The sequence below is a fragment of the Lepidochelys olivacea genome (assembly GCF_965140295.1).
Source record: "Lepidochelys olivacea isolate rLepOli2 genome assembly, chromosome: 8".
Classification (NCBI taxonomy): Eukaryota; Metazoa; Chordata; order Testudines; family Cheloniidae; genus Lepidochelys; species Lepidochelys olivacea.
The window spans coordinates 45,289,768-45,302,091 of record NC_140418.1 but is presented as its reverse complement, the minus strand read 5'-3'; the positions used below and the strand labels follow the sequence as shown (position 1 = coordinate 45,302,091).

General features: G+C 47.2%; 1 long non-coding RNA gene across 2 annotated transcripts; it reads right to left on the bottom strand.

The window, feature by feature from the left end:
- Window positions 1-8,240: 8,240 nt before the first annotated feature.
- Window positions 8,241-11,996, bottom strand: LOC311524816. Of its 2 annotated transcripts, none has more exons than XR_014712623.1 (3): window positions 11,752-11,996; window positions 10,584-10,620; window positions 8,241-9,293 (listed from the first exon to the last, which is right to left on the bottom strand). It is a non-coding gene; the product is annotated as an uncharacterized lncRNA (long non-coding RNA). The 2 variants fall into 2 exon arrangements; XR_014712624.1 differs by lacking the exon at window positions 11,752-11,996 and adding an exon at window positions 11,525-11,627.
- Between the last annotated feature and the right edge of the window lie 328 nt (window positions 11,997-12,324).

The following is a 12,324-nucleotide window of genomic DNA, read 5'->3' as shown; positions in this document are numbered from 1 at the left end:
CCAACAGCTGCTACCATTAGGGTCCCTGGGCTGGAACCCGGAGTAGAGGGCGGGCCTGGTTTCCCTCCTTCCCCCCCCCCCCCAACCCACCACTACAGAAACACCTCCTGGGAGGGGAAAACAGGCACCTGTCAGGACAGGAGGCTAAACTGTTTTGGTATGAGGCTGTAGGAGCAACAGAGACTGTGGGAATTCTCTCACCAATCTCCATTGCTGGCTTATGATGAAAAGGGCTCAGTAGGCTGTATCCCTGGCCCTTGAGAGAGAGAAGGGCTACATGGAGGGTTGCAGTGAGCCTCTGAAGCTAGCATAAACTGCCTGGAAGCGTGAGACCCACAGGGACAAGGTCGGAGCTCTGCCACGGTATGCAATATGAACCTGCTTCAAAAACCATAGAAGTCAGTGGCAGTCTTTCCATGGTCCAGTCCTGTATCTATTCATGATTTCTGCTACTGGGATCTCTATCCCTACTGAGCGTGATTCTCTTGACTCAGAGGCTAGGTCGAAGATTTGCTTGAGGAAAGAAGTTCTTAGACCTTCAAATGATGGAGTTCAGCTTTCCTCTGGGTCTGTCCCCGCTAGTTCATCTCCATCCCTCAGGGATCTGCAGAGGGATGTCAGTGAAGGACAAGGCAAGGTTGCTTACTAAGTCATGGGATTTACTGGAATATATTGGTTGAAATTTTCAAAGCCATCTAGGGGATGTAGGTGTCTCCCATGTCATGTCGCCCATTCATTTCAATGTAGTGTTAATTTGAATGGAAGGTTTGTGTCTATATCCCCTGGATGGCTTTGAAAATCTCAGCCATAGTCCCTGCAGATGCACTCCGATCTCTTCCCACCTTCCTTCTCCTTTGGAACACGTTAATAGTCATTTTCATGCGGGTGGAGAGGAGCTGAGTGATGGTGGTGGGCTGGTTTCTAGAATACTTGTGGGTGGGTTACATCTGCATACAACTAGGGCTTTTTCTCTCCTAGGAAAGAACCTCTGGCCCTGAGCCAAAGGCCTGGTGCAGCTCTGTACAGTATTGGTCTCCAGAGGCAAAATTAATGAGCCACAGTTACTTGGGGCCAAATTCGGACACCCTTACTCCCATGCAGCACACCTTCCTGTAGTAGGGCTGCCTGTGCCATAAGCCACAAGAAATGCAGGAGGCAGGCAGCATTGTAGGAAGGAGATCTGTACTAAGTGAGCTGAGAGGCCACTGTTATATCTGTGGGTCTGCTGCTTAGTGGGAGCAGCCTAGACCAGGCTTGCTTCCCTCAGCCCCAGTGTCACATCAAACTAGGACCCACCTGACCCTCTCTCTCCAGTTCCACTCATCAACTACAGACGCTCCCTGACTTACACAATCATTCTGTTCCGGAAAGCCTTGCGTAACTTGAATTTTGTGTAAGTAGGAAACTTATACCCGTATGTTATGCAAAAATTTCCGCAACTCGAAAATCCAATTTCTAGCTTATGGAACTTTTTCCAGGTTTCGGAGTAACAGTCGTGTTAGTCTGTATTTGCAAAAAGAAAAGGAGTACTTGTGGCACCTTAGAGACTAACCAATTTATTTGAGCATGAGCTTTTATGAGCTACAGCTCACTTCATCGGATGCATAAGTCGGGTGTTGCGTAACCCGTGGAGCTTCTGTACATTTCTCCCATTTTATAAACCAATTAATAACAAATAATGAACTAACTCCGAATGCCACAAAGCACCCACATGCTAGAAGCTACTAGCAGTGGCGGATTAGCCACTGGGCCAACGGGGCCAGTGCTCTGGGGCCCCAGCCAATTGGTGGGCCCTGGAAACATGGGCACCCCCCATACACTGACCTCACTCTGTGGCAGGAGCCCCAGGTGGGCGGCGCTGGGTAGGGAGGATTCCCTGCATCCCAACCCCACGCCCTGGCAAGAGCACCAGACGGGCAGAGCCCCGGCCATCCCGTAGAGCTAGGGCCAGGAACAGGGCCATGGCTCTGGGAGGGGAGGATGTAGACAAGAGTAAGGGGGCTGAGGCTGGGGACAAGCACGGAGCCCTGGGTGCGGGGTCGGCAGCTGGGACCCTGGATGTGGGGCCAGGAGCAAAGCCCCACGTAAAACCTGGGGGTGCTGCAGCACCCCTGCACCTCTAGTTCCTGCACCTATGCAGAGCCGCAATGTGTGTGTGGGGATGGAATGGGGCAGGGCCATGGGGGGAAGGGATGAAATGGGGGTAGGACTGGAGACAGAAGGGGTGGGGAGGGGCTCCCCACTTGCTCTTGCCCAGGCCCCACAAAGCCTCTGGTTACTAGCACTCAGTCTACTCAGAGCCATAGCTCTGTCATAGACTCAAGTAAACACGTCATCGCAGAGATAATGTGGTTTCTTCATCAGGTAATTGGACATGGATCTCAGTACTGTGTCTCTACCATCCATTTCTTCCTCTGGAAACCTGCATCCCGGCACAGTCTCTTCCAGTCCTGCAGGGTTGGTCTCAGGATTAGTCTTTGTCTCCATACCCTCTGGCACTTGTGGCACCTCAGCAGGCTCACATTGGGTTGCTTCCTGTTTTCTCCACTGTGTCTGTTGGCTCACAGATGTTTGCAGTTTTAGCAGAGCACTTTTCCTTCTTGAGTGGTGACCTCCTACGAGCTGGGAGCCATTGCATTACTTGTGATTCACTGAGTCTACCCAGCCCATAGACTTCGAGACTATAAGGTCAGAAGGGGCCATCGTGATTACCTAGTCTAACCACCTGCACATCGCAGGCACAGAACCTCATCCACCCTGTCTTATAATAGGCCCCTAACCTCTGGCTGAGTTACTGATGTCCTCAAATCATGATTTAAAGGCTTCAATTTACAGAGAATTCACAATTTACTCTAGTTCAAACCAGCAAGTGACCTGTGCCCTATGCTGCAGAGGAACCCCCCGTAGTCTCTGCCAATCTGACCAGGGAAAATTCCTTCCCAACCCCGGATATGGTGATCAGTTAGACCCTGAGCATGTGGGCAAGACCCACCAGCCAGACACTTGGGGAAAAAATTCTCTGTAGTAACTCAGAGCCCTCCCCATCTAGTGTCCCATCTCCAGCTGTTGGTGATACTTGCTAATAGCAGATATGGATGGGCCATATGCAAGTGTAGGCCCTCCATAAATTTATCAAGTCCAGTCTTGAAACAAGTTCGTTGTTTGTTTTTGTTTTCTGTTTTTGTCCCCACTACCCTCTAGGGATGCTGTTCCAGAACATCACTCCTATGATGGTTAGAACCCTTTGTTGAATTTCAAGCCTAAATTTATTGATGGCCAGTTTATAGCCATATGTTCTTGTGCCAAACTGGTCCTTAACTTAACTTTCCTGTGTCTTTCCAATGATTACAATCCACTCATATCTCTGGCAGGATAGCCAGTGCTCCAGTGACTTCAGTGGGATTACGCCTAGTGTTAAGTACGATGATTTGTGAATAAGGGCATCAGTTCCTGATAAACAGCCTTACTCACTTCTTAGCACTCTGCTTGTGAATAGATCTGAACATACCGAAGGCTGGCTCTGAACATCGCTTGTGCTCTGAGGCCTAGAAAGCCACTCACTCATTCTGGAGAGCACTTACTCCCACTAACGTCAATAGTGTTACTCATGGGAGTAAATGCTCACTCTTTATTTTCCCCCTTTTGGTGTTTTTCTTTGGCAAAGAGAGATGCCTGATCACCCTTGCAAGAATTCTCTCATGCTGGAATTCACCAGCTCGGTCCTTGCTATGTTATTGCTAAACTCCTCTCTTCTACATCCCAAGGTTTAGCTGAGCAGCACTCAATATTAATCTAGCTAACATCAGGGATATCTTCTTTTAAATCATGGAATCCATAACTCCCATGACAGATTAAAAGCAAGCACCTTCCAGGCCCATTCCTGCTGCCATTGGAATCAATTACCATAAATATAATTTGTATTATTTGGGAGAAAGCTGGTGACTCAAAGAATTGCCATGCGGGCCTGAATATTGTGGGTGGTTCATTTCAGAACCACAGAAGTCAGAGTTGGGGAAAAGGTCTAATAAATCTAATAAATCATATAATCCATCCACCCCACCCCAGCCACCACAGGGTTATGCCCTTTTACACCACATTATACAATTCTTCTCCCTTCAGATGCCTGAACATGGTTAGTAGGGATAGTCTTTAGTTGCCATTTGACTGTGTTATCTTGATTGGCTTCTGTTTACACTGGCTGGATTGATTACACTTTACTAAATAATGACAGGTTTCAGAGTAGCAGCCGTGTTAGTCTGTATTCACAAAAAGAAAAGGAGTACTTGTGGCATCTTAGAGACTAACCAATTTATTTGAGCATAAGCATCCGAATGCATCTGATGAAGTGAGCTGTAGCTCACGAAAGCTTATGCTCAAATTTGTTAGTCTCTAAAGTGCCACAAGTCCTCCTTCACTTTACTAAATAGTCTTCAGCTCTCTCTCCCTTTGGCTAAGGGCTGCCCAAGGGCTATGACTCATGACCACTGATGAAATATAAGTGGCCCTTGAAAACCACAAACACATCCATGGTGATTGGTAACAGTTTCTAGTAGAAAAGGAAATGACTTTTTAAAGAGCAAAGGCCATGTAAAGGGAAGATTAGAAATAGCTGGCTAATCACCTCTACACAGAGCAAAAGCCCCTTTCTATTTTATTCTATTCTATATAGGTTCCTGTACTGTGCACATCACTGTAGTGTTTGGGCATTTCCAGTCATGCATTAAGTAATGTGACTAACATCTCCTCTGTTAAGAGATCTGTGCCCTAGAATGACTGACAGTACAACAGCAGATTAATTCAGAAGCTAATTTCAGGAACAATAGGAACAGATCAGGCTGCCATCAGTTTGCCCCTCTCAGACTCTGTACTGTAGTCACTTGGGGGAAGGGGGTAGAGGGTACAACCTCTGATTATTAGTATTACTTATTATTATTTATATTACCATAGTGCCTTGGAGGTCCTCCCAACTGAGATTGTGCTAGGTGGTGTACAAACACAGAGTGAGAGACATTTCCTGCCCTGCAGCACTTAAAGTTGAAACAGACAAGGAAGATAAAGAGTGCTGTCCAAAGTCACCGAGAAGTCCATGGTAGAGGCAGCAACAAATCCAGATCTCCTCCATCCGAACCCAGTGCCTTAATCGCAACCCCATCTTTCATCTCTCAGTCGTAACTGCCACCCAACTACAGGGCTCCTGCCGGACTCTAAGACAGCTGAGCTATACAGCTGGGGTCGATCTGTAAACCAAGGTCATTGTGGGAACTGTGATGGAAGAAGCTGATGCTGATTGAAAATAGCAGTCCAGTCAACAGATATTGCTTGGTTGACTGTATCCTGGAAAGCAGTGGCTCGGGAAAGGAGTTGGGGTAACGGTAGATAACCAGCTGACCATACACTACCAGTGCATTGCTATGGCTAAGAGATCTATGGTGACTGATGGATGCATAAGCAAGAGACTATCAAGTAGGAGTTGGGAGCTGATATTACCTCTATATACAGGGCTGGCGAGATTGTTTCTGAATCTCTTCTGATTTGCCAACATCCTTTCTGAAGTGCGGACACCAGAACTGGACACAGTGTTCCAGTAACCATCTACAAGAGTGATGCAAGGTCTGGAAGTCCGCTGTACCCTGAGGGACACAAGAGGCACAAGCTATTTGTTTCCAAAGAGATAGTTAAGAGGTGACTTGATCATGGTCTGGAAGTACCTGCATTGGGAGATGATTTCTAATCATACAGGGATCTTTAATTTTGCAGACAAAGGCCTAACAAGAGCCAGTGGTTGGAATCTGGAGGTAGCTAAAGATTGGATGTGTCTTTTCTACAAAATATACTCTAGCTCAATCACAAGAACGGGGCTTGATGCCGGAATTACTGAGTGACATTCTCTGGCCTGTGCAATGCGGGAGGTTAGATTAGAGGACCCTTTGGGTCTTAAAGTTTATGAATCTATGAATTATTTGGGCGCAAATTCACATACAGGCCTGTGCACGTTTGTTGATGCCTAGTTCACACAAATCCGCCCGTGTGTGCAGGCTGCAGCTGTGCCCACAAATATTGGTAGGAAACTTTGGTTTGCACACACTTGGGGAGCCAAGTTGGTGAAAAAGCGTGTCTCCCCCCAAGGTGTGGCCCTGTCTGAAAACATACAGCAGAATGTATATTCTCCCCAGCATTGCTCCACCCAGGACCATTCATCTCTAATCCCCCCTTTCCCCCAACAAAGTGAAATGCAAGCCAACAGGTGACAGAGGAATGTTTTATTATTTCTCAGTAATGGAAACACATTCTCACTTGGCCCAAGAACTGAGGAAGGAGACAAGATGAGATATGGTGCTCAGGTGGCTACTAGGCTGGCAGCAGACTCCAGGCATAGTGCAACTGGTACAGTATCTGTGAGATGAAAGAACGAGGGAAGCCATGATGCCCCTCTGCCCTGACCCTCAGCAGCCTCTGCTATAAATCCTGAGAGATGAGGAGTGCAGCAGCCTCCCTGGGGGTTCCACTGGGGCACTTGTCTGAACAGCAGGAGGACTGAAGGGGGTTCTGAGAGTAGGAGACTCCTCACAGCTCAACGGGGCATGAAGGTCTCCCCGCTCAGGTAACAAATGAAAGGTCTCCCTGGGGACTGAATGACTGTCTAGCTAGCTGGCTGGCAGAGGTTAGAGCAGCTGAACCTGCCAGAGACTTGTGCAGGAGAAAGGTCCTCCTGCTTTGCTAGTGTATGTACTGGCCTAGTGCTTACTAGTCAGTGTCACTGGTAGGACAAAGGTGGTGAGAACTGCATTGTAAACCCAAGCTGAATAAACTGACTCTTCTACCCATGAACCTGCCCTGAGGATTTGGATTTGGTTAGCACCCTGTAGTGGCTGGGAGCTTTAGCAGTTCATAGAGCCATATGGCCTTTCATGATGGGAAGAGGGACAGAAAGCCTCACCTGGAGGGAGGAAGGTTTGCAGGAGATGGTCAGTGGAGGTGAGGATTGACTGAGGCTGAGTCAGTTCTACATTCACTGCAGTGCCTGTGTGCAGTATATACAACACATCCCATACAAAAGCAATGGTAGGCAGATGTTAGGGTTGCACAGCTAAGCACTCCAGTCAGTTGTATAAGCAACCATAACTCTACACCCTAACCCACCTGTATTACAATGCCTCCTCTAATTAAAAGTTCACATACTATTTCTCAGGTGATGCAATATATCCTATGGTTTTTTTCTACAAACCTAGTTACATGTTACCTACTCCTAATATTTGCATCATTTTTTTTATATTTACACTACTTATTTGTCATTCCAAGTCCCCTAAAATGTAGCCAAGCTTTTCAATGCCATTTAATGATTTGGAGGCCCTGTTCCCAGTACACTTATTGGGAAATCTGGTCCAGCTCCATTAGGCAGCTTTGAAAACCCAGCCTCTATCTTTATTGACGTAGGGGTTTTACAAGGTGTAGTCCTTTCTTCCTACAGAATGTATTTTAGTAGTTTTGTCAGCATCTATATACTATCTTTTCAACCAGCAACCCAAACTTCCATTCAGGGGATGAAATTAACTTAGCTGCAAATTTAATTAGCATATATAGATATACACACACACACACACACACCCTAGTTCATTTTTACTTTTGCTCCATATTGCTATATTTACATTGGGTAAGTTCCATCTAGTATATACTTTTCATGCAAATGAATTACACGAACTCTTTTGTCTGGCGTACACAAAGCACTAGAAGATGTTACAAATGTGTATCTAAAGTTGAAGAAAATGTGTATGATATGCAGTATTATTTGAGAAATAGTATGAGATCAGATGTTTAAAGACTTTATTGTTATAGGTATACATGCAAGAGAGCTGGGTTCAGGTTATGCATGCAACACTAACTGTGGCATTCCCTGATATATCAGTGATTAGCCATAGAGTCTTAACATTCTCTTAACAGTTGTTGCTTAAATTGAATTTCCTGGGGCTGTTTTTTTTTTTTTTTTTAATTAAGATGAAAGATGGGGGAGAAGGCGCTCCACTTGCCAGGACTTCAAAGTTCTCCTGGCTTGCAACTAAGGCAATAGCATGTGTTCATTCCATAGCTGGAAATATTTGACTAGACTCCACAAGAATGCCCTGCCCTGCTTGACACCTTAGGAAATCTGCAGGAGCACAGGCGCCAACTTGGGAGCACGTGCGACCACCCCCCCAGCCCCGCCCCGACTCCACCCCTGCCCTGCCCCCATTCCAACACCTTGCACAAACACTGCCAGCATTTTAATTTCTCTCTTTCTTTTTTAAAAGCCATTCCTAACGGTCTCTCACTGGTCCATTCCAGCCTTCTTCTCTCACTTCCAAACACTCGTATTTTTTCATTTCCTGAGTCTTTCAGAGCACATTTATCTGGATCACCGCAGGGGATGCGTTGCCTGCCATCTCTTCATCTTTTCCTTCACAACGAGGCAAAGATTGCGTGCTGGGTCCCTGGAGTCTTCAACTTGCCCAGGTGGCTTCAAGACAAACCAGGTCCCTTCTTGATTGAAGTGACTGTTTTCAGCAAATGTACACAGAATTTCAATTATATACAAATATTATCAAATAAATAGAGAATCCAGGATTCCTCTGACTCTGAGGCAAGCATTGGTAATTTTCAGTGGGGTCCTCTTCATTCTTCTTGAGGGCACTGTACATTTCTCCCATTTCAGCTAACAAATAAGCTGTGGTGAGCCCCAAAGAGAGGAACAGGACATGTGCTGTATAAAGACCATTTGCACATTGGCTTGTTTGCACTAGCCATGAGAACTCTCTCACTCAGACATACCACAAGCCCCTGAGAGGTGAGGCCAGGGTAGGTTTTTTTGCACATGTACAGCCTATTGGACATAACCCTCCCATGAGTTTAGGTGCTGGGTTCCAATTCCCAGTTTTATTTGATCGCAGGGGCATTACTTTACATTTTATCCATGTCGTCTACGCAGTATGAGCGAGGAGTCAGTAAGAAGAGGCCCAGTGTCAAATCTTTGTAGTTGGCATCTATGTAGGCCTCCAAGTAGACTTCATCCTTATACCGCATCTCGGACACTGTCACCGAATCTACTACCTCCTCTGTGACCTTCACACGCAAGATGGACTCCTGGGACCGCTTGTACACCTTAAGGCTCAGTGAGACATTCTTCTGGCCCATTACCTTGATAGCTCCCTTCAGGGAGACCAGGTAGAAGCCATCACAGTAGATCGGGATGGAGAGGTTACTGACGTTCATGGTGCCCCGATTCCAAGAGATATTGATGCGTTTCTCCTTGGGGACGTAATCTGGAGTGGAAGAAGCAAACAGAAACCCATGAAGATATGAGTCCTTCAAACCCTCTTGGAAGAGGATGATTTTATGTGTCTTGGGCATAGGAAGAAACAAAGAGAGTGGAGAAATCTCAAAGGAAAGAGGGAGAACTAGAAATGGGGTGGAATGAAGAGAGATGCAGAGAGGGAGGAAGATCTAGGGCAGAGGCCCCCCCGTTTTGCTCTGTGGCACACAGACTGCTGGTTCAGCAATGGCTCTTCTTGTTTCCACATGAGAGGAACAGAACTGATGAAGGGGAAAGATGAAATGAAGAGCCTGAGAATGGGAGGGAAGCAATGGGAGAGGACCACAAGATGCTCTGGGTTTGAGTCTCAGTAACATGATGGGCCTTTTCTTGCTCTGGTAGTGGTAAAGGAGCCTTCCACAGGGGTGTAAAATGGCCTCAGTGGGAATGAGAATCTTAGCATCTCTCTGTGAAGGTGGGGTTCACACTGTGAAAATGTAGTAGCAGCAGTGAATATGGATATTACAGTAACATCCAGAGGGCTGTGTCGGGATTGGGGCCCCAATGTGTAGGGCCCTGTACAAGCCTTGCCCTGATGTTCAAAAATCCCTGGTCTAGAGAGAGAAAAGTGACAGGGAGAGCTAGAGAGAGCAGAAGATGAGGAGGAGCGCTGGAAAGGGTGGGGATGAATGCATATTTGAAGGACCAGGGAATGTAAAGCAGAGGAGCGCAAACCCCCAATCCAAGGAAACTACTTCATTTGCATCTTCATTTGCATCAATATTTAAAAGGCTTATAAAGGCACACAGCTTTATTGTCTGTTGTTTCTCTCCTCTGAGGATTGGCATTGCTTGCTGTTGGGATTCTAGTCCTGGAGTTCACCATTAAAGACCTGCCCCTGGACCATCATTCCACCGCTGTCAATGGAAAGACTCCCATTGACATCAGTGGGCTTTAGATCAGGCCCTGCACTGCCCTGGAGAGGAAAACCCAGGGCAGCAGTTCAGGATACTTACACGCTGCACTCAGCACAGAGCATCCCACCATCTAAAGCTGTGTCTTACCTGTGCCAGATGGGTGACAGGAAGCAAGGAGACTGAGTCTATGGGCACTTACCACTTATGTGGTAACATGAGGAAGAGCCGGTGAAAAATGTCATTTATTTCCCACACACATTTTCTTCAATTTATTTTTCTTGAAATTTCCCACCATTGTATTTCTTTCCAGGGAGAGGGATGTTTCAATGAAACAGTGAAATAGAAACTTGAAAAAAAATCAGTTATAATAAACAAATACACACCTGTGGCTGCAACTTCGATCCACTGGGATTTTGGAGTCTAAAAAGCAACAAAACAAAAAATCAGATTAATAACCTCTACAAATACAGGAAGAACTTTCTAGCTCTCCATGCAGATGTGTAGTGAGGGGGGAAAGAGCTTTTTGCAGTGTTGTTTATGGCAAGTCTCATGACATTTGGTGTTTCTCTTAAACCCCAGCTCCTGGAATCCTGTGATTACATGAGAATCTTAGCTTTCATGTTTTTTTAATAAAAAACTTAAGTTTCTAGCTCTCCAGGATGCAGGGGACATTCCCACCAGTAGCCAAGGAAGCCTGACCAGTCAGGTTGGGAGCTGTCCAGGACCCCAGCCGAGCCCCTCTCAATGCTCCTGCTACCATGCAATGGGATGGAGTGCGTGCTGACCCTTTCTGCAGCAGATGTAAGCAGCTCTGGGCATTGAAGTCCCAGGCATTGTGCCTCTCCTTGGCTTCTGGCTCATAGCTGGATCTGCTTGGGAGTTTTCTGGATAGAACCAGATTTAATTACGCTAATAAGGCCGAGCCCTCATTGAGCACTGTTTCGTCAGTGGAGTTGAAAGTGCTTTACAAAGGAGGTCAGCATCATTCTCCCAATTTTACAGATGGGGAAACTGAGGCACAGAGCAGGGAAGTGACTCGGGCCAGCAAGCCAGTGGCAGAGCCAGAAATAGAACCAAGGTCTCCTCTGTCCCAGGCCAGTGCTCTGTCTGCTAGACTACACTTCCCCCTGCACTGGGAGTATTTGCAAAAATGTGAGCATACTCTCTCCTTCCCCAGGCCCAAGTGTTTCCACCCACAGCCCCACTGGAGCAGAGAGGCTGGGGTACTGGGGAAACAACAAGCTCTTCCTGCCAAGAGCACCTGGGTTTGGTGCAGTGCCTGAAAACTTTCTTCATTCAGCTCCCCTTCCACACACACACAAACCTCAGCACAGCACGAGGCCAGCGGGCCTCACAGCTCAGCGGGGACTAAACAGGCCATTTCACCCAAGTGGAGTTCAGCTGGGGAGGGGGCCAGCAGGGAGCTGTGTTTGAAAACCACTGGCAGTGCCAGCTCTTGTTTCTGGTGTAACCAGGACCTGCAGGCCCTTGTCTCCAGCTGTGGAGGGAGCAGCTCCATTCTTGCTAAAAGGCCTGATAACCGCTGATTACCCATTTCCCCACTGTGGCCCAGGCTCCCGCCTGGTCCCAGCGCTATCCTGTAATCAGGGCCAGCGCGGGGGAGCCTTGTTTTCCTGCTGCTCTGGTGATGCTGCACCCAGCGGAGTCTGCAGCTGCGATCTAGAAAGCAGCAGCGCCTTGGCACATGCAAATACAACTGGTGCTTGCTGGTTTCATCATCCGGCGGAGCAGTGGGTGTGAGTGTGAGTCTCTTTTGCTTTCAGTTTCATTTCCTGGTCCTTCGCTCCCTGTGCCTCTCTCCTCCCAGGCACCGCCTCCTCGCTCTTGTTCGCCCTCTTTCCCATTGCCCCTTGCTTGAACAGCTGTATCCCAGGGCATGGTGGGCTGCCTGCAGAGAGCTGGAGTACCGGACGCTGCTGTTTGTGAGGGCAGGGAACACACAGAAGTTTGACGTCTGCTCTTAGGAGCGTTTGCTTTTAAAATGTGGCCCCCAATCGTCTGACTATCACTCATGCAAATCTCTTCAGTGTGGGAGTAAAGACTGCAGGATGTCCTCCTTGAATTGTAATTTTTAAGACTATACATTTGATTCTGATCCAAACC